The 21292-nt window shown below is 41.7% G+C and overlaps 1 protein-coding gene across 1 annotated transcript in view; it reads right to left on the bottom strand.

Moving 5' to 3' along the window:
• The window catches only part of htr2cl1 (5-hydroxytryptamine (serotonin) receptor 2C, G protein-coupled-like 1), a 52684-nt gene that overhangs the window by 4550 nt on the left and 26842 nt on the right, over positions 1-21292 (bottom strand). The gene's annotated exons all lie outside the window — the stretch shown is intronic.

Below are 21292 nucleotides of genomic sequence, written 5' to 3'. Positions count from 1 at the left end.
GAGGAATCAATCATTTTTAATGTTTCGTCGGGAAGTTTCTTTTTCCTTATCACCATTATTCCAAAGGGACTGATGTTGTTGCCCATGAAAATGCAAACTCATCACTAGTGTAAATGAAGTATAATATCTTGAGTTATGGCCAAACAGTGAGATAACCAGTTCAAAACATCAGGTTACATTAAAGTGATGGTATGTGAAAGGTAAAAAATATTTATATCCCTCATTTCTTTCCCCTTATTTCCTGCCAGAATTCTGCAACGAAATGTAAATAAACCCCCCAAACATGACTTGACAAAAGTCCTTAAAATTCTTGAAATTGATGCTGGAATGTGGGTTAATAATATGTCGATATGCTTGAAATTATGAGATGTTGTTCCTGGCATAATTTCAGTGTAAGGGCCTGTGTCCATTAACGCCGTTTTTACGCTGGCAGCTCCCATTTTCTATACCAGCGGTCCCCAAACGGCGGACCGCGGTCCATATCCAGACCCAACTGCCGTCGTCTCCGGACCCGGACCTATTTATAGTTTTGACAAGCACATCTATTTTAACCTGCGCAGCTTTTTTGTCTTTGCGGTAGTCATTTGGGGGTCCAAGAAACTCGCAGACCAATGAATTTGTTGTGAATCATCACACGTAAAATAAATAAAATAAAATAAACCAAAAATACAGGAAATAAAGGTTTTGACACTCAAAATTTCATGGGTGACACCCCCCAGACCCCCTAACATACAAACACACACTGTATTTCCTTATCAATATTGAAGTATTCATTATTATTATTATTGTTAAATTATGAGAGCTCTGTGTAAAAGTTATTAGCGTTGTTGTAAAAACTATTTAGCCTATTGTATTTACTTTATTTGATTTGACAGACGTTTAAAATGTATAACTGTATCGACTGAATCATAACGCAGGTCAGACATTATGATGTTTCGGACCTTTGCTTGAGAAAAAATATCTCTAACTTGACCTCTTTCAAGTTTAATTGAGTACCCTTGTTCTATACAAACGCCCTCTGCCTCAGTTGTTTTTCGTTGCTGAGCTCTCAGTAGGAAATAGTTAAACTTTTGGAACACCACGGCACTCGTCACCAAACACTCAAAATTAAGAGGGGGCGGGACTTAAGATACTTTGTCAACAACAATGGTTGAGGAGAAGCGGATCCTTTCATTTCTTCGAGGGTTCGATTCCAAGTTTAGTGCTGCTGCTAACGCCAGGACACAAATTCTTTTCATTGTTTTTATGTTTTCTTTGTAAAATTCCTTAAACAAAAGCAAATATTAAGCATACGGAGCGATCTAAAACAGAGTTAATGGTCACTACCGAGGGAAGTGGACGTTCTGCCAGACAACTTCTATAACCTAGCAACGGAAAGCGCCGGTGAGAAGCGCTCTGAAATTGAGGTTGAACCATGAAGGGAGTAACTGTAAATCAGAGGTGGAAAAAACATAACAATTTCATGGTTAAACTACCTGTAAGTAAACACTGAGGGCCATTTTAATGTCATAGTCTGTAGTTCATGGGTGGAAAATGCTAAACTGTAGATGATCCCATTTTTTGTTTTTATTAAACATTAAATGACTTCATTATCCACCAAGAAAATAAGGCGTATTCATGCACTGTATTATCCAAAGGGTGAACAAGCATCAGAAGAATAACACATATTAGATTGAAACGGACAGCTACACCTGTTAGAAATCAATATGCTGCTGGATTCAGACTGTAATGGATGTTCATAGAGTTATAATAGCTGCTTTGGTGCTGCCACACAAAAGGCCGAGGTCAGAGGAAGCCTTTGGGGGCCGAGCTGATTTCCTGACCTGTGATAATAACACTGACTAATGTGCTGCCTCGGATTTCAAAGAGCTTCTCTGTTGATAGTGTCGGCTGACCTGGGCTCTGTTTCAGAACGCCGCACGCTGAGGACAGAAACAACTCCAGGTTTTTCACAGCACTCCGACTCCTGGCAGCGGGAGTGTTTCACAGACAAGTCGGGACATCTCGCTCCCCTCGTGCCCTCAGTGTGGGCAGGCATAATTCATTTAGGTGGAAGGCACATAATTTTGTCTTGCACAACTGGCGACCAGGCCAAAATCAAAACACCATTTGGAGCAGTTGCAGCTCCCTTAATGCATTCGTTGCAATTGACTGCTCTCACACTGGCCAGCAGGATGAATGTGTTTGCATTGATTGAGAACATTTTCCTCATTGAATGTCCGAATATGTGCAGATGTGCAAATTGTTCTGACTAATGAGTTTCTGTCTACTGTCCAGTGAAAGGGCACTTTATCACCTTTTCCCTGTGCGAACATCACCCCAGAGGAAACTTTACTAACCCTGCTCCCCTTTAAAGAGTCCCCAGCTGGCACTATATCACATTTACTTCACTGGAAAGGCACATTATCATGATTTCTCCATTAGAGGGACACCTTTGAGGCAACTCTTATGCTTTCTCCATTGGGAAGACACCTTTCAGGGTACTTTATCACGTTTTCTCCAATGGAAGGACACCCTAATGAGCACTCATATAGTTATAACACAGATATGCCCTCTATAGGACACTCACACACATGTTTTCGCCACTTGAAGGCACCCTTGATGGCCCTTTACCACCTTTTCTCCCATAGAAGGACACCTTATTATGTTTTCCCCACTAGAGGAACATGAGAGGGCACTATTTTGTTTTCTCTAGGGGTCACTTTATTACGCCATTGGCAGGGTAATTGAAGAAAGAACGCCACCTTCATCTCAACCTATCCAAGACTGAGCTCCTTGTCATCCCTGCCAGTCCCTCTATGCAACCACAGATCAATAACCAGCTTGGACAAACTGAACTCATACCCACTAAGTCTACCCGGAACCTGGGTGTCTCAACTGACGACCAGCTAACCATTAAGGCTCATGAGGCCTCGATTGCTCGGTCATGTCGATTTGCCCTGTACAACATCAGGAAGATCAGACCCTACCTGTAAGAACATGCAACACACCTGCTGCTACAGGCTCTCATGATATCACGCATTGATTACTGCAACTCCAACTGTTACATTCCGTCCCGCCCACTACGCTCTGCCAGTGAAAGTTGCCTGGTACTCCCACCACAACCCAAAGTCTCTAACTTGACTCTTCTCCTCAGTAGTCCCCAGGTGGTGGAACGAGCTACCAAACTCCATTCGGTCCGCAGAGTCCCTTTCACCTTTAAGAAGAAGCTAAAGACCCAACTCTTTATGAACACCTCTTACCTTAATGATAATGAAGCTATTGATGATGATGACATCGAGGATGTTGTTGATGTTGATTAGGATTTTCAAGATGATGATGATGACTATACTGATCTTGTTGATGCTGATGATGATTATTCTTTAAAAAAAACCGCCCTGTGCACTTCCTGTCAGCACCAGGGTCCGATCACACTTGAAGCAGTTTGTTGACATTTACTGACTTCGTTCCCTCCTGTCTTGATCGTTGCTTGTGTTGTATTAACTCTCAGATGTACGTCGCTTTGGACAAAAGCGAAAGGTTTATCAGCAATAACAACATCCAGATTTATGTCCTGGTACCTCTGGAAATGACCACACCTCATAGACTGTTCCTGGTGAAGTCTGCTGATTATCCAGAGACTTTGCTGTTGATTTTTTTATGTATATTTCTTTAACTTCCCACCACAAACTTGCATTCTCCTCCAATATAGTAGATCAGAGGTAGAAATTGAAAATAAGGCCAACACCACCTGATGACACTATAATTCATTTGGACCAACTCTTCAAGACTTTCAAGTCGTCAACTCTTTCTTAATAAACTTTCTTAGAACCCTGAATTTAAAATCATTGTTTTGTTCGATAAAACTCTCAACTTTTATATTATATATGCATAATAACTGACACTTTATAAACACCTCCAGTCATCACCAGTGCTTCAGGAAGCACCCAGACTTTTTATGAAAGAATTAAAAAGCAAAAGCGTACCAGCAGAAAACAAGAATTGTCTGCAAAATAAGTGTAATTTAGTAAGTTTCTCAAACATCAGAAATAAAGTTGAATATTTTTATTGTCCAAATTATGACTGGGGGAGGAAACCGGAGCGTCCCGGAGAAAACCCCTCACCGACACAGAGTGAAACTGGGCACAGGATTGGGATGGCTATGACCCCAACCTTGTTCCTGTGAGGCCACAGTTTCACCACTGAGCGGCACTTTAGAATTAACACAGTGGAAATGCTGCGTTATAGGATCAGTGCTACTAAAATAAGGGGAAGAGCGCATGCAAGTACACCCAAAGTCGAGATCCACAGCACATCTATCACCAACTTCCAGGCAGGTCTCACTTTCTGTGCAGGCCTGGCAGTCTGCTCTTTGATGCAAACCTGCAAACACTTCACGATGGCTGCATCCACTACTGGATCCTCTAACAATATTGCAGACTCCAGCATGCGCTTCCCGCAGAACTGCTTCTTCAGGTCTTTCAGTACAGCCCTGCACACTTTCTTGATGCTCTTCAAATCCGGACAGATGCCTTCAGTGAAAGTGAGTCCCTCCATCGTCTGTTTAATAAGTCTCTGAGTATGGGCGACCCAGTCCTCCTGGCTGCGGTTCTGGAAAGCGTTACATTTGGTCAACACTCTCACAGTCAGCAGGATAACAAACAACTCCAGCTGCTTCTCACTTTCTGTCTTGGCTGCAGACTCACATTCAGAGACAGAACAATCAGAAAGCTCAGTGGATGTTGTTGATATGTTGTCCATATCAATCTCAGTGTTGTGTTCCTTCTCAAGGATTTTCTCTACTTTAAGTTGTTTAGACATGGCTCTCGTTTGTGGTTGTTCTACTATCTTGGATACCTATGTGCACTCAGTAGTTAAATAGTCAGATCTACTGTATATATCTAAGACAAGTTAATGTTATACAATCGGCTGCCTTTGATCTTTGCTCTTTGGTCCTTTGTAGAATGTCATGTCATGTCATAGAATGTGATGTCACTGTGATGTCATCCACTCATCCCTCCCAACCTGTTCCAATCCCCCAATCCATTCCAAATCACCATAGAAACGGCGGCCATTTTGATTCCTTGTTTACACTCAAATGTTGTTGTCATTTAGATAATGTATTGCTAGGTTTCTAGTTGCAAGTCCTATAAATGTTGGGAACCTGATATTAAGAATACAAAGGGAGGTTGGGTAATATTTCAAGGTAAATAAAATATTTGATAACCCGTTTGCTACCGTTAGACAGCAGCTAATGTTAGCATTTAACCACTTCCTACCTAACAACAGCAGGATAAGATAGGAGTAAATCCCCAGCTGATGGTAATGTTACCCATTTTAATAGTAATGTCAGCTAACGTTTGAATTGGTTGAATGCAAACCTAGTTGTTTTGACTTAGCTGCCAGTAGCAATAAGTTTAAAATATGTTGTTGTACTTTGAATTAAAGCCAGATTTTCTTTTCGCTACTTTTAGTCTTTTTAATTGCTGATCCACTGAGAAGCGTTGGAATGATAACAATTTGTCAGATTCCCTTGCAAATGTGGAATTCAGCAGTACAACATTATAACAGCATATGAGCTTCCCAGTGTGACATGAGAGGAAAATGGCGAATGTGTAAATATATGGTGAATTGCATACGCCTTTTACATGACAGATTTACTGCTAGGTTTCAGGTTGCAAGTCATATAAACTTCAGATATCTGACATGGAAAATCCAAAAAGACCCATATTTCAAGGTAAAACTAAATATTTGACATCCAATAAGCTACCACTGCACAGCAGCTAACATTAACGTTTGATAGTGTTACACGCTACGCTAGAAAATGCACAAATTATTCTGAGATAACATCTTTGGAAACATTAATTTAAGCCTGGAAGTAAAATGCACTGAATGTCATCAAATGTGTAATGTAACCTAATGTTAACTGTCTTGCTGTCTCTTTACCAGACCCTCAGAAATGTTTTGGTTCAGCAAGAATAGCTAGCTAGGAAGTGGTTGAATGCTAACATTGGCTGTTGTCCACCATCAAATACGTTTTATCTTGTAATATGGTCTGAGGTCCCATCGGATATTTATTATCCATGTTTTTTCAGTTGCTGATTATTCAGGAAGTGATGAAGTATTTGTCAGATTCCTTGCATTTTGAGGACTTTCAACCTGAATCACAGCAGACCAACATTATGGTAATATGATGTTATTTTTTGGTAGATACATTACAGGGGTCGACAACGAGCACAATTTTCCACTGGCACTCCGGGCCAGTATTTTTCCAAATTCACTGGCCCTGCCATTAAAAACACTGGCCCTGAAATAATTAATTTCAGTAATTTTTTAATGTCAAATTTTGTTTCTCTGTACGTGTTCTTATTAATGAATATGTGTTAAATTGTGGAACTATTATAAACTCATAAAAATAGACTCTGGCAACTCTAACAGCCGCTTGAATAAGTAGTAATAGATTGATTAAGTATGTTACCTACCATTTCTGACGCTGTTCAAATGTATATTTAATTAGTTTGATCAACCCTTGAGAGTAACTCTTTGAAACAAAATCTTACCGTCTCCTACTTCCTGTAGCCACAGTCCTCTAGTGGGGAAAACATAATAAGGTGTCCTTCTATGGGATCTTGTTGATGCTGATGATGATTATTCTTTAAAAAAAACCGCCCTGTGCACTTCCTGTCAGCACCAGGGTCCGATCGCACTTGAAGCAGTTTGTTGACATTTACTGACTTCGTTCCCTCCTGTCTTGATCGTTGCTTGTGTTGTATTAACTCTCAGATGTACGTCGCTTTGGACAAAAGCGAAAGGTTTATCAGCAATAACAACATCCAGATTTATGTCCTGGTACCTCTGGAAATGACCACACCTCATAGACTGTTCCTGGTGAAGTCTGCTGATTATCCAGAGACTTTGCTGTTGATTTTTTTATGTATATTTCTTTACCTTCCCACCACAAACTTGCATTCTCCTCCAATATAGTAGATCAGAGGTAGAAATTGAAAATAAGGCCAAAACCACCTGATGACACTAGAATTCATTTGGACCAACTCTTCAAGACTTTCAAGTCGTCAACTCTTTCTTAATAAACTTTCTTAGAACCCTGAATTTAAAATCATTTTGTTCGATAAAACTCTCAACTTTTATATTATATATGCATAATAACTGACACTTTATAAACACCTCCAGTCATCACCAGTGCTTCAGGAAGCACCCAGATTTTTTATGAAAGAATTAAAAAGCAAAAATCGTACCAGCAGTAAACAAGAATTGTCTGCAAAATAAGTGTAATTTAGTAAGTTTCTCAAACATCAGAAATGAAGTTGAATATTTTTATTGTCCAAATTATGACTGGGGGAGGAAACCGGAGCGTCCCGGAGAAAACCCCTCACCGACACAGAGTGAAACTGGGCACAGAATTGGGATGGCTATGACCCCAACCTTGTTCCTGTGAGGCCACAGTTTCACCACTGAGCGGCACTTTAGAATTAACACAGTGGAAATGCTGCGTTATAGGACCAGTGCTACTAAAACAAAGGGAAGAGCGCATGTAAGTACAACCAAGGTCACGAACCGCAGCACATCTATCACCGACTTCCAGGCAGGTCTCACTTTCTGTGCAGGCCTGGCAGTCTGCTCTTTGATGCAAACCTGCAAACACTTCACGATGGCTGCAGCCACTACTGGATCCTCTAACAATATTGCAGACTCCAGCATGCGCTTCCCGCAGAACTGCTTCTTCAGGTCTTTCAGTACAGCCCTGCACACTTTCTTGATGCTCTTCAAATCCGGACAGATGCCTTCAGTGAAAGTGAGTCCCTCCATCGTCTGTTTAATAAGTCTCTGAGTATGGGCGACCCAGTCCTCCTGGCTGCGGTTCTGGAAAGCGTTACATTTGGTCAACACTCTCACAGTGAGCAGGATAACAAACAACTCCAGCTGCTTCTCACTTTCTGTCTTGGCTGCAGATTTACATTCAGAGACAGAACAATCAGAAAGCTCAGTGGATGTTGTTGATATGTTGTCCATATCAATCTCAGTGTTGTGTTCCTTCTCAAGGATTTGCTCTACTTTAAGTTGTTTAGACATGGCTCTCGTTTGTGGTTGTTCTACTATCTTGGATACCTATGTGCACTCAGTAGTTAAATAGTCAGATCTACTGTATATATCTAAGACAAGTTAATGTTATACACTCGGCTGCCTTTGATCTTTGCTCTTTGGTCCTTTGTAGAATGTCATGTCATGTCATAGAATGTGATGTCACTGTGATGTCATCCACTCATCCCTCCCATCCTGTTCCAATCCCCCAATCCATTCCAAATCACCATAGAAACGGCGGCCATTTTGATTCCTTGTTTACACTCAAATGTTGTTGTCATTTAGATAATGTACTGCTAGGTTTCTAGTTGCAAGTCCTATAAATGTTGGGAACCTGATATTAAGAATACAAAGGGAGGTTGGGTAATATTTCAAGGTAAATAAAATATTTGATAACCCGTTTGCTACCATTAGACAGCAGCTAATGTTAGCATTTAACCACTTCCTACCTAACAACAGCAGGATATGATAGGAGTAAATCCCCAGCTGATGGTAATGTTACCCATTTTAATAGTAATGTCAGCTAACGTTTGAATTGGTTGAATGCAAACCTAGTTGTTTTGACTTAGCTGCCAGTAGCAATAAGTTTAAAATATGTTGTTGTACTTTGAATTAAAGCCAGATTTTCTTTTCGCTACTTTTAGTCTTTTTAATTGCTGATCCACTGAGAAGCGTTGAAATGATAACAATTTGTCAGATTCCCTTGCAAATGTGGAATTCAGCAGTACAACATTATAACAGCATATGAGCTTCCCAGTGTGACATGAGAGGAAAATGGCGAATGTGTAAATATATGGTGAATTGCATACGCCTTTTACATGACAGATTTACTGCTAGGTTTCAGGTTGCAAGTCATATAAACTTCAGATATCTGACATGGAAAATCCAAAAAGACCCATATTTCAAGGTAAAACTAAATATTTGACATCCAATAAGCTACCACTGCACAGCAGCTAACATTAACGTTTGATAGTGTTACACGCTACGCTAGAAAACGCACAAATTATTCTGAGATAACATCTTTGGAAACATTAATTTAAGCCTGGAAGTAAAATGCACTGAATGTCATCAAATGTGTAATGTAACCTAATGTTAACTGTCTTGCTGTCTCTTTACCAGACCCTCAGAAACGTTTTGGTTCAGCAAGAATAGCTAGCTAGGAAGTGGTTGAATGCTAACATTGGCTGTTGTCCACCATCAAATACGTTTTATCTTGTAATATGGTCTGAGGTCCCACCGGATATTTACTATCCATGTTTTTTCAGTTGCTGATTATTCAGGAAGTGGTGAAGTATTTGTCAGATTCCTTGTGTGGCCGGAGCACTGTGTACCCCCTCTCGCAGCAGGGCGCTGTGTTGTGTTATCGGGAGTACTGATTGATGAGCGGCACCGCGCCGCTATATAGAGTGTCCATACCTGGCGCGCCTCTCTCTCTCCTTTTCCGGATCCGCTGGTCCCTGGTGGTGGCTGTGGCCTGCCGTGGTGGAGCTTGGGTGGCGTGGCTGTGGTTTGGTGCTGTCGTGCCTGTTTGCGCATCTGCTGTTGCGGTGCGTGTTTCCTCCCGCAGCGCACAGGTAAAGCGCACAGTTGCTTCTTTCTCCCATTCAATGTGCTGAAATGCGTAATGGTGACAGTCTTCTCTTGATGCAGACTGTGGTGGCGTGGGGCCGGGTTGTCCCGCTGGTAGCCCCTCTGGGTGTGATTGTGCCTCCATGTGGTAAGTTGGCGTTGTCCGCCTTTTCTTTTATAATCTGTTTCTCCGCTCCCGGCTGATTGTAATGATTTTATGCTGCAGCCTGGAGTATCCCTCCTCTCGTCCTCTGTGATGCTGTGCCGGTGAGGCCGAAGTAGTTTAACCCACTGCTGCAGCTTCCTGGACGGCACTGCTGTTTTGGCTCTGCTCTCTTCTCTTTGACCCGTTGTGGCTTCTTCTGGACTCTCCCTGTTTTAGCCCTTGGGTTTGTGCGGCGCTGTGTGGCCCGGTTGACTCCCCGTGGCCATTGCGCTCTTCATTGAGCTGGCGCCTGGACTCGGAATTGCCACTAAATTTTATTGATTTATTAATTAGGTTGTTAATGTGATTTATTTTGTATGTTTGTAGTTTATTATGTGTACTGGTATTTTGGTTTCTGTTTCTTTTATTACTTAATTGTTGTTTGGGTGTGTGTGTGTGTGTGTGGGTGTATGCGCGCGCGTGTGCGTCTATGTGTGTTTGTGTCAGCTGTTGATCACTGAGGCCGTTTTCATTTTCCCTCTCTGTTTGTGGACAGGCGCTGTGGGCCCAAGGCGGCGACCCAACCCCTGGTGGTGGGTTTTTCTCACCGATCCCCAGTTGCGTGTGTGTGCAGTGCCACGGGTGTTTTGATTTAGTTTCTCCTCCTCCCTTGATTTTGGTTCTGGGCGCCGTGGTAAGCCTCAGCTCCGTCCACTCATCCATCCATTCCCCCTCCCTTGGCCCAAGTGTTTTCATGACGTGCAAACAGCTGTCAATTTGTGAATTTTATTGATTTGTAAAATAAAGTATTTTTGTATATTTTCTACAACAGTCTCTTGCCCTGTGGTAATTTTGGACCTTGCGTGACCTTACAAAAATTATTATATTAAAATTATTATAACTATTTCCTGGGGCGCAACTCCCCAGGTGGCGTTGTTGGTACACACACCTTTTTCCACCCTCCACTTGCCACACTTGCATTTTGAGGACTTTCAACCTGAATCACAGCAGACCAACATTATGGTAATATGATGTTATTTTTTGGTAGATACATTACAGGGGTCGACAACGAGCACAATTTTCCACTGGCACTCCGGGCCAGTATTTTTCCAAATTCACTGGCCCTGCCATTAAAAACACTGGCCCTGAAATAATTAATTTCAGTAATTTTTTAATGTCAAATTTTGTTTCTCTGTACGTGTTCTTATTAATGAATATGTGTTAAATTGTGGAACTATTATAAACTCATAAAAATAGACTCTGGCAACTCTAACAGCCGCTTGAATAAGTAGTAATAGATTGATTAAGTATGTTACCTACCATTTCTGACGCTGTTCAAATGTATATTTAATTAGTTTGATCAACCCTTGAGAGTAACTCTTTGAAACAAAATCTTACCGTCTCCTACTTCCTGTAGCCACAGTCCTCTAGTGGGGAAAACATAATAAGGTGTCCTTCTATGGGATCTTGTTGATGCTGATGATGATTATTCTTTAAAAAAAACCGCCCTGTGCACTTCCTGTCAGCACCAGGGTCCGATCACACTTGAAGCAGTTTGTTGACATTTACTGACTTCGTTCCCTCCTGTCTTGATCGTTGCTTGTGTTGTATTAACTCTCAGATGTACGTCGCTTTGGACAAAAGCGAAAGGTTTATCAGCAATAACAACATCCAGATTTATGTCCTGGTACCTCTGGAAATGACCACACCTCATAGACTGTTCCTGGTGAAGTCTGCTGATTATCCAGAGACTTTGCTGTTGATTTTTTTATGTATATTTCTTTACCTTCCCACCACAAACTTGCATTCTCCTCCAATATAGTAGATCAGAGGTAGAAATTGAAAATAAGGCCAACACCACCTGATGACACTATAATTCATTTGGACCAACTCTTCAAGACTTTCAAGTCGTCAACTGTTTCTTAATAAACTTTCTTAGAACCCTGAATTTAAAATCATTGTTTTGTTCGATAAAACTCTCAACTTTTATATTATATATGCATAATAACTGACACTTTATAAACACCTCCAGTCATCACCAGTGCTTCAGGAAGCACCCAGACTTTTTATGAAAGAATTAAAAAGCAAAAGCGTACCAGCAGAAAACAAGAATTGTCTGCAAAATAAGTGTAATTTAGTAAGTTTCTCAAACATCAGAAATAAAGTTGAATATTTTTATTGTCCAAATTATGACTGGGGGAGGAAACCGGAGCGTCCCGGAGAAAACCCCTCACCGACACAGAGTGAAACTGGGCACAGGATTGGGATGGCTATGACCCCAACCTTGTTCCTGTGAGGCCACAGTTTCACCACTGAGCGGCACTTTAGAATTAACACAGTGGAAATGCTGCGTTATAGGATCAGTGCTACTAAAATAAGGGGAAGAGCGCATGCAAGTACACCCAAAGTCGAGATCCACAGCACATCTATCACCAACTTCCAGGCAGGTCTCACTTTCTGTGCAGGCCTGGCAGTCTGCTCTTTGATGCAAACCTGCAAACACTTCACGATGGCTGCATCCACTACTGGATCCTCTAACAATATTGCAGACTCCAGCATGCGCTTCCCGCAGAACTGCTTCTTCAGGTCTTTCAGTACAGCCCTGCACACTTTCTTGATGCTCTTCAAATCCGGACAGATGCCTTCAGTGAAAGTGAGTCCCTCCATCGTCTGTTTAATAAGTCTCTGAGTATGGGCGACCCAGTCCTCCTGGCTGCGGTTCTGGAAAGCGTTACATTTGGTCAACACTCTCACAGTCAGCAGGATAACAAACAACTCCAGCTGCTTCTCACTTTCTGTCTTGGCTGCAGACTCACATTCAGAGACAGAACAATCAGAAAGCTCAGTGGATGTTGTTGATATGTTGTCCATATCAATCTCAGTGTTGTGTTCCTTCTCAAGGATTTTCTCTACTTTAAGTTGTTTAGACATGGCTCTCGTTTGTGGTTGTTCTACTATCTTGGATACCTATGTGCACTCAGTAGTTAAATAGTCAGATCTACTGTATATATCTAAGACAAGTTAATGTTATACAATCGGCTGCCTTTGATCTTTGCTCTTTGGTCCTTTGTAGAATGTCATGTCATGTCATAGAATGTGATGTCACTGTGATGTCATCCACTCATCCCTCCCAACCTGTTCCAATCCCCCAATCCATTCCAAATCACCATAGAAACGGCGGCCATTTTGATTCCTTGTTTACACTCAAATGTTGTTGTCATTTAGATAATGTATTGCTAGGTTTCTAGTTGCAAGTCCTATAAATGTTGGGAACCTGATATTAAGAATACAAAGGGAGGTTGGGTAATATTTCAAGGTAAATAAAATATTTGATAACCCGTTTGCTACCGTTAGACAGCAGCTAATGTTAGCATTTAACCACTTCCTACCTAACAACAGCAGGATAAGATAGGAGTAAATCCCCAGCTGATGGTAATGTTACCCATTTTAATAGTAATGTCAGCTAACGTTTGAATTGGTTGAATGCAAACCTAGTTGTTTTGACTTAGCTGCCAGTAGCAATAAGTTTAAAATATGTTGTTGTACTTTGAATTAAAGCCAGATTTTCTTTTCGCTACTTTTAGTCTTTTTAATTGCTGATCCACTGAGAAGCGTTGGAATGATAACAATTTGTCAGATTCCCTTGCAAATGTGGAATTCAGCAGTACAACATTATAACAGCATATGAGCTTCCCAGTGTGACATGAGAGGAAAATGGCGAATGTGTAAATATATGGTGAATTGCATACGCCTTTTACATGACAGATTTACTGCTAGGTTTCAGGTTGCAAGTCATATAAACTTCAGATATCTGACATGGAAAATCCAAAAAGACCCATATTTCAAGGTAAAACTAAATATTTGACATCCAATAAGCTACCACTGCACAGCAGCTAACATTAACGTTTGATAGTGTTACACGCTACGCTAGAAAATGCACAAATTATTCTGAGATAACATCTTTGGAAACATTAATTTAAGCCTGGAAGTAAAATGCACTGAATGTCATCAAATGTGTAATGTAACCTAATGTTAACTGTCTTGCTGTCTCTTTACCAGACCCTCAGAAATGTTTTGGTTCAGCAAGAATAGCTAGCTAGGAAGTGGTTGAATGCTAACATTGGCTGTTGTCCACCATCAAATACGTTTTATCTTGTAATATGGTCTGAGGTCCCATCGGATATTTATTATCCATGTTTTTTCAGTTGCTGATTATTCAGGAAGTGATGAAGTATTTGTCAGATTCCTTGCATTTTGAGGACTTTCAACCTGAATCACAGCAGACCAACATTATGGTAATATGATGTTATTTTTTGGTAGATACATTACAGGGGTCGACAACGAGCACAATTTTCCACTGGCACTCCGGGCCAGTATTTTTCCAAATTCACTGGCCCTGCCATTAAAAACACTGGCCCTGAAATAATTAATTTCAGTAATTTTTTAATGTCAAATTTTGTTTCTCTGTACGTGTTCTTATTAATGAATATGTGTTAAATTGTGGAACTATTATAAACTCATAAAAATAGACTCTGGCAACTCTAACAGCCGCTTGAATAAGTAGTAATAGATTGATTAAGTATGTTACCTACCATTTCTGACGCTGTTCAAATGTATATTTAATTAGTTTGATCAACCCTTGAGAGTAACTCTTTGAAACAAAATCTTACCGTCTCCTACTTCCTGTAGCCATTTAAGGTAAACGGTCCGCGACACGTCCGCGACACGTCCGCTCCGTGAACAGTCCGTTTATGTAGCCACAGCGCAAATGTGCACCGGGACGAGGTGCCGCTGATAACGGGAATACACCCTTTTTTTGCCACCTCACGTGACTGCCCGTCTGCCTCGATCATCCCGCAGGCGCATCTGTGATGGCTGGAGTGTCGCGTGCATGTTCGGTTTACAGGCAGGTGACTGACACACAGACTCTGCGTGCACAGCAGTCAGTTAACTCTGTGCTCTCATTAAAAGCTACACTATGTGATATCAGACTGACTTTTCCTTTTCTACATGTGGGAAGCACTGCAATGGGTGGAAAGTGGCTCATGAGCGTTGGGGGAAGTAAATCTCCCTGGTGTGTGTATGAAAACTAAAACGTGTGTGTTTATACTAGTCTGCGGTATCTTGCCAACGTCAATCAGCTTGTTCTAGAATGACAGCTGCTCTGTCGCGAGTGCAGCAAGTAGTGTGTAACGTTTTGTTGACAGCCGCAGCCAAAGTACCTGCAGTGATGCTGACATCGGATAGAGATTACCGCAGGATTCTGCGTAGAAAGTAATTAGTCTTTTTTTTTAGAACCGTGAATCTCGGGAGGGAGCTATTGTTTACGTTGTGAGCTTGTGGATCCTAAATCGACATGACCGAGCAATCGAGGCCTCATGAGCCTTAATGGTTAGCTGGTCGTCAGTTGAGACGCCCAGGTTCCGGGTAGACTTAGTGGGTATGAGTTCAGTTTGTCCAAGCTGGTTATTGATCTGTGGTTGCATAGAGGGACTGGCAGGGATGACAAGGAGCTCAGTCTTGGATAGGTTGAGATGAAGGTGGCGTTCTTTCTTCAATTACCCTGCCAATGGCGTAATAAAGTGACCCCTAGAGAAAACAAAATAGTGCCCTCTCATGTTCCTCTAGTGGGGAAAACATAATAAGGTGTCCTTCTATGGGATCTTGTTGATGCTGATGATGATTATTCTTTAAAAAAAAACGCCCTGTGCACTTCCTGTCAGCACCAGGGTCCGATCGCACTTGAAGCAGTTTGTTGACATTTACTGACTTCGTTCCCTCCTGTCTTGATCGTTGCTTGTGTTGTATTAACTCTCAGATGTACGTCGCTTTGGACAAAAGCGAAAGGTTTATCAGCAATAACAACATCCAGATTTATGTCCTGGTACCTCTGGACATGACCACACCTCATAGACTGTTCCTGGTGAAGTCTGCTGATTATCCAGAGACTTTGCTGTTGATTTTTTTATGTATATTTCTTTAACTTCCCACCACAAACTTGCATTCTCCTCCAATATAGTAGATCAGAGGTAGAAATTGAAAATAAGGCCAAAACCACCTGATGACACTAGAATTCATTTGGACCAACTCTTCAAGACTTTCAAGTCGTCAACTCTTTCTTAATAAACTTTCTTAGAACCCTGAATTTAAAATCATTGTTTTGTTCGATAAAACTCTCAACTTTTATATTATATATGCATAATAACTGACACTTTATAAACACCTCCAGTCATCACCAGTGCTTCAGGAAGCACCCAGATTTTTTATGAAAGAATTAAAAAGCAAAAATCGTACCAGCAGTAAACAAGAATTGTCTGCAAAATAAGTGTAATTTAGTAAGTTTCTCAAACATCAGAAATGAAGTTGAATATTTTTATTGTCCAAATTATGACTGGGGGAGGAAACCGGAGCGTCCCGGAGAAAACCCCTCACCGACACAGAGTGAAACTGGGCACAGAATTGGGATGGCTATGACCCCAACCTTGTTCCTGTGAGGCCACAGTTTCACCACTGAGCGGCACTTTAGAATTAACACAGTGGAAATGCTGCGTTATAGGACCAGTGCTACTAAAACAAAGGGAAGAGCGCATGTAAGTACAACCAAGGTCACGAACCGCAGCACATCTATCACCGACTTCCAGGCAGGTCTCACTTTCTGTGCAGGCCTGGCAGTCTGCTCTTTGATGCAAACCTGCAAACACTTCACGATGGCTGCAGCCACTACTGGATCCTCTAACAATATTGCAGACTCCAGCATGCGCTTCCCGCAGAACTGCTTCTTCAGGTCTTTCAGTACAGCCCTGCACACTTTCTTGATGCTCTTCAAATCCGGACAGATGCCTTCAGTGAAAGTGAGTCCCTCCATCGTCTGTTTAATAAGTCTCTGAGTATGGGCGACCCAGTCCTCCTGGCTGCGGTTCTGGAAAGCGTTACATTTGGTCAACACTCTCACAGTGAGCAGGATAACAAACAACTCCAGCTGCTTCTCACTTTCTGTCTTGGCTGCAGATTTACATTCAGAGACAGAACAATCAGAAAGCTCAGTGGATGTTGTTGATATGTTGTCCATATCAATCTCAGTGTTGTGTTCCTTCTCAAGGATTTGCTCTACTTTAAGTTGTTTAGACATGGCTCTCGTTTGTGGTTGTTCTACTATCTTGGATACCTATGTGCACTCAGTAGTTAAATAGTCAGATCTACTGTATATATCTAAGACAAGTTAATGTTATACACTCGGCTGCCTTTGATCTTTGCTCTTTGGTCCTTTGTAGAATGTGATGTCATGTCATAGAATGTGATGTCACTGTGATGTCATCCACTCATCCCTCCCATCCTGTTCCAATCCCCCAATCCATTCCAAATCACCATAGAAACGGCGGCCATTTTGATTCCTTGTTTACACTCAAATGTTGTTGTCATTTAGATAATGTACTGCTAGGTTTCTAGTTGCAAGTCCTATAAATGTTGGGAACCTGATATTAAGAATACAAAGGGAGGTTGGGTAATATTTCAAGGTAAATAAAATATTTGATAACCCGTTTGCTACCATTAGACAGCAGCTAATGTTAGCATTTAACCACTTCCTACCTAACAACAGCAGGATATGATAGGAGTAAATCCCCAGCTGATGGTAATGTTACCCATTTTAATAGTAATGTCAGCTAACGTTTGAATTGGTTGAATGCAAACCTAGTTGTTTTGACTTAGCTGCCAGTAGCAATAAGTTTAAAATATGTTGTTGTACTTTGAATTAAAGCCAGATTTTCTTTTCGCTACTTTTAGTCTTTTTAATTGCTGATCCACTGAGAAGCGTTGAAATGATAACAATTTGTCAGATTCCCTTGCAAATGTGGAATTCAGCAGTACAACATTATAACAGCATATGAGCTTCCCAGTGTGACATGAGAGGAAAATGGCGAATGTGTAAATATATGGTGAATTGCATACGCCTTTTACATGACAGATTTACTGCTAGGTTTCAGGTTGCAAGTCATATAAACTTCAGATATCTGACATGGAAAATCCAAAAAGACCCATATTTCAAGGTAAAACTAAATATTTGACATCCAATAAGCTACCACTGCACAGCAGCTAACATTAACGTTTGATAGTGTTACACGCTACGCTAGAAAATGCACAAATTATTCTGAGATAACATCTTTGGAAACATTAATTTAAGCCTGGAAGTAAAATGCACTGAATGTCATCAAATGTGTAATGTAACCTAATGTTAACTGTCTTGCTGTCTCTTTACCAGACCCTCAGAAACGTTTTGGTTCAGCAAGAATAGCTAGCTAGGAAGTGGTTGAATGCTAACATTGGCTGTTGTCCACCATCAAATACGTTTTATCTTGTAATATGGTCTGAGGTCCCACCGGATATTTACTATCCATGTTTTTTCAGTTGCTGATTATTCAGGAAGTGGTGAAGTATTTGTCAGATTCCTTGTGTGGCCGGAGCACTGTGTACCCCCTCTCGCAGCAGGGCGCTGTGTTGTGTTATCGGGAGTACTGATTGATGAGCGGCACCGCGCCGCTATATAGAGTGTCCACACCTGGCGCGCCTCTCTCTCTCCTTTTCCGGATCCGCTGGTCCCTGGTGGTGGCTGTGGCCTGCCGTGGTGGAGCTTGGGTGGCGTGGCTGTGGTTTGGTGCTGTCGTGCCTGTTTGCGCATCTGCTGTTGCGGTGCGTGTTTCCTCCCGCAGCGCACAGGTAAAGCGCACAGTTGCTTCTTTCTCCCATTCAATGTGCTGAAATGCGTAATGGTGACAGTCTTCTCTTGATGCAGACTGTGGTGGCGTGGGGCCGGGTTGTCCCGCTGGTAGCCCCTCTGGGTGTGATTGTGCCTCCATGTGGTAAGTTGGCGTTGTCCGCCTTTTCTTTTATAATCTGTTTCTCCGCTCCCGGCTGATTGTAATGATTTTATGCTGCAGCCTGGAGTATCCCTCCTCTCGTCCTCTGTGATGCTGTGCCGGTGAGGCCGAAGTAGTTTAACCCACTGCTGCAGCTTCCTGGACGGCACTGCTGTTTTGGCTCTGCTCTCTTCTCTTTGACCCGTTGTGGCTTCTTCTGGACTCTCCCTGTTTTAGCCCTTGGGTTTGTGCGGCGCTGTGTGGCCCGGTTGACTCCCCGTGGCCATTGCGCTCTTCATTGAGCTGGCGCCTGGACTCGGAATTGCCACTAAATTTTATTGATTTATTAATTAGGTTGTTAATGTGATTTATTTTGTATGTTTGTAGTTTATTATGTGTACTGGTATTTTGGTTTCTGTTTCTTTTATTACTTAATTGTTGTTTGGGTGTGTGTGTGTGTGTGTGGGTGTATGCGCGCGCGTGTGCGTCTATGTGTGTTTGTGTCAGCTGTTGATCACTGAGGCCGTTTTCATTTTCCCTCTCTGTTTGTGGACAGGCGCTGTGGGCCCAAGGCGGCGACCCAACCCCTGGTGGTGGGTTTTTCTCACCGATCCCCAGTTGCGTGTGTGTGCAGTGCCACGGGTGTTTTGATTTAGTTTCTCCTCCTCCCTTGATTTTGGTTCTGGGCGCCGTGGTAAGCCTCAGCTCCGTCCACTCATCCATCCATTCCCCCTCCCTTGGCCCAAGTGTTTTCATGACGTGCAAACAGCTGTCAATTTGTGAATTTTATTGATTTGTAAAATAAAGTATTTTTGTATATTTTCTACAACAGTCTCTTGCCCTGTGGTAATTTTGGACCTTGCGTGACCTTACAAAAATTATTATATTAAAATTATTATAACTATTTCCTGGGGCGCAACTCCCCAGGTGGCGTTGTTGGTACACACACCTTTTTCCACCCTCCACTTGCCACACTTGCATTTTGAGGACTTTCAACCTGAATCACAGCAGACCAACATTATGGTAATATGATATTTTTTGGTAGATACATTACAGGGGTTGACAACGAGCACAATTTTCCACTGGCACTCCGGGCCAGTATTTTTCCAAATTCACTGGCCCTGCCATTAAAAACACTGGCCCTGAAATAATTAATTTCAGTAATTTTTTAATGTCAAATTTTGTTTCTCTGTACGTGTTCTTATTAATGAATATGTGTTAAATTGTGGAACTATTATAAACTCATAAAAATAGACTCTGGCAACTCTAACAGCCGCTTGAATAAGTAGTAATAGATTGATTAAGTATGTTACCTACCATTTCTGACGCTGTTCAAATGTATATTTAATTAGTTTGATCAACCCTTGAGAGTAACTCTTTGAAACAAAATCTTACCGTCTCCTACTTCCTGTAGCCACAGTCCTCTAGTGGGGAAAACATAATAAGGTGTCCTTCTATGGGATCTTGTTGATGCTGATGATGATTATTCTTTAAAAAAAACCGCCCTGTGCACTTCCTGTCAGCACCAGGGTCCGATCACACTTGAAGCAGTTTGTTGACATTTACTGACTTCGTTCCCTCCTGTCTTGATCGTTGCTTGTGTTGTATTAACTCTCAGATGTACGTCGCTTTGGACAAAAGCGAAAGGTTTATCAGCAATAACAACATCCAGATTTATGTCCTGGTACCTCTGGAAATGACCACACCTCATAGACTGTTCCTGGTGAAGTCTGCTGATTATCCAGAGACTTTGCTGTTGATTTTTTTATGTATATTTCTTTACCTTCCCACCACAAACTTGCATTCTCCTCCAATATAGTAGATCAGAGGTAGAAATTGAAAATAAGGCCAACACCACCTGATGACACTATAATTCATTTGGACCAACTCTTCAAGACTTTCAAGTCGTCAACTCTTTCTTAATAAACTTTCTTAGAACCCTGAATTTAAAATCATTGTTTTGTTCGATAAAACTCTCAACTTTTATATTATATATGCATAATAACTGACACTTTATAAACACCTCCAGTCATCACCAGTGCTTCAGGAAGCACCCAGACTTTTTATGAAAGAATTAAAAAGCAAAAGCGTACCAGCAGAAAACAAGAATTGTCTGCAAAATAAGTGTAATTTAGTAAGTTTCTCAAACATCAGAAATAAAGTTGAATATTTTTATTGTCCAAATTATGACTGGGGGAGGAAACCGGAGCGTCCCGGAGAAAACCCCTCACCGACACAGAGTGAAACTGGGCACAGGATTGGGATGGCTATGACCCCAACCTTGTTCCTGTGAGGCCACAGTTTCACCACTGAGCGGCACTTTAGAATTAACACAGTGGAAATGCTGCGTTATAGGATCAGTGCTACTAAAATAAGGGGAAGAGCGCATGCAAGTACACCCAAAGTCGAGATCCACAGCACATCTATCACCAACTTCCAGGCAGGTCTCACTTTCTGTGCAGGCCTGGCAGTCTGCTCTTTGATGCAAACCTGCAAACACTTCACGATGGCTGCATCCACTACTGGATCCTCTAACAATATTGCAGACTCCAGCATGCGCTTCCCGCAGAACTGCTTCTTCAGGTCTTTCAGTACAGCCCTGCACACTTTCTTGATGCTCTTCAAATCCGGACAGATGCCTTCAGTG

This window comes from Semicossyphus pulcher, unplaced genomic scaffold (assembly GCF_022749685.1).
Source record: "Semicossyphus pulcher isolate SPU_LCO1_2020_fin unplaced genomic scaffold, fSemPul1.0.p SCAF_21, whole genome shotgun sequence".
NCBI lineage: Eukaryota > Metazoa > Chordata > Actinopteri > Labriformes > Labridae > Semicossyphus > Semicossyphus pulcher.
The sequence above is the reverse complement of the archived record's forward strand: the minus strand, read 5'-3'. Positions and strand labels throughout refer to the sequence as shown.